The sequence below is a fragment of the Frankliniella occidentalis genome, unplaced genomic scaffold (genome assembly GCF_000697945.3).
Source record: "Frankliniella occidentalis isolate FOCC.00 unplaced genomic scaffold, Focc_3.1 Scaffold318, whole genome shotgun sequence".
Taxonomy (NCBI): domain Eukaryota; kingdom Metazoa; phylum Arthropoda; class Insecta; order Thysanoptera; family Thripidae; genus Frankliniella; species Frankliniella occidentalis.
In genome coordinates, this window is record NW_026267443.1 from 102,413 (window position 1) to 104,328 (window position 1,916).

The window sequence follows — 1,916 nt, forward strand, 5'->3', positions numbered from 1 at the left end:
GAGGGCGAGATAGCCGAAGGGCCGCCGGCGCAGGCAGGCGCGCGCGGGGAGTGGGTCTTTGAGCGGTAATGTGATTTGGACATACCGCCCGCTCCCCGCCCTCTCTACCGCTCTCTCTCTCTGTCTCTCTCTCCATTTCAGGTCGCGATAGGGACGCTAGGACGTCGCGGGTTCTTCCGCTGCTGCTCCGCGTTTCCCCACGCTGCCTCCCACGCTGGCCCCCTTCCCTCTCCAGGCTCGCGACGTCAGTCGGTCGACTACAAGACCCTTTCCTTCCTCTTTGTGTCTCCGGACCCTCCTCCGCCCAGCGAAGAGGTCACCACTTTTGTGACCGACGTTCTTCCGTCTTGGAATCGTAAAGGTGCGCAGTGAATCTCTTTGCTCTTCCACATCTACGGTCTCATCGGTCCTCCTTTCCTTGTCTGCAAAGATCAGTCAGAAGACCGTCATTTGACGAAAAATCGTCAAAACGTAAAATTGGAGGCCAGATTTTCAATAATTTGACTTTGCAACATAGTGTTGAGCACTTGCATGTGCTCGCCAGTTCAACACTTTATTTATCAGTGTAAGCGAACCTATTACCAAAATTAGTTTCCCCCTCGATGTCCCATTCATGTAATCTATGATCCTTGGCATCTTAAAAGGGGAAATCGAATTTTCCATCTCGTCTGACGGGAGTGGTACGCGTCCCCCGTATGTCGATCGCTTTACCTAAAGTGTACTTTACGGTGCCACGGGCGTTGGCTGCCGAGCTGGAACCACTTATTCATTTGGCACTCCAGGGCCAGCTCAGGGGTCAGGTAGGCGGGCTGCGCCGTCCCAGGAGGAGTCACTTCCACTTCGAATGAAATATTTCTTACCCTCTGAGAAAAACTGCACTCATAGAAACATTTAGTTAAAACAACCAAATAATGGTCGTGCGAAACAAAATTTGGTTCTTGAAACCAAGTCCAATTTGATACACCGCGTGATTCAGAGAAGTCGCAGGTTGGCGAGCAGGGTTTGCCTACTCGCTCTGCTTGCAAGACGCCATAGCCGTTAAAGTAGGCAAACCCGCACGCACCTATGCGTCTTCTCTGAATCAACCTGTATTCTATCATTTTTAACGAAAGTTGGTCGAAACAAATCAAAATCAAGTTAAGATTACTAAATTACTTAGTCAGTGAATTCAAATTTTCGTCCATTAAACTAAAAAATTTGATTGTGAATTCGGTCCCCTGGAATAAACGGTTTGTGTGTAAGTCGTGCCGATCACACTATACTTGTTGATCTGCAGAGGGTAGAGAGAAATAAAATTTCAAAATAGCGTGGGGTGGTGGCCCGTCCGTTCGAGCCGGTTCGAGCCGCGAGAGAGGTCCGCAAGCCAAGCCGGCCAGGAAAACTCCGCTCCTCGTCCCTGAGCTCCCTGAGCAACAGGCTCGCCGCAACAAGTCGCAGGGGCACGGGAGAGCACATTCCAGAAAGATCGTAGCTCCAGCTTTTTTTTTTTTTTTTCATTTTCGCCACCACTCTATATTTTTTGTGCAAATCTGTTGCGCGGGTTATATACTGCGCTGCGGCTTGTCGGCACAACATCTGATCGACACCGCCTGTGTGTCACGCATGAGGGCTAACAAACTGCTTCAATTGCCGTTTTTTCCTCTCCCCCTTTTTTTTATTCGATTTAATTTTTAGTGGCGCAGCGGGGCTGCGCACGACATTGTACAGCGGGGCGTCGATTTTTCATGAGCCGGCCGCCGGCAATTGTTTCGTCCACCGGTCCCCCTGCGGGCACCCGGGGGGGCACCCGCGGGGCAGCCCACCCCCTGCTCCACACGCGGACGATCGTCACACCCCCCGTCCCCACTTCTCCTGTGCATTTTATTCAATCCAGGTGCTATTGGGGGATACAATGCAAATATCGATGCGAAACTCCC

At 51.4% G+C, this 1,916-nt stretch overlaps 1 protein-coding gene across 2 annotated transcripts in view; it reads right to left on the reverse strand.

Moving 5' to 3' along the window:
• The window catches only part of LOC113214309 (uncharacterized), an 11,809-nt gene that overhangs the window by 6,900 nt on the left and 2,993 nt on the right, over nt 1-1,916 (reverse strand). The gene's annotated exons all lie outside the window — the stretch shown is intronic.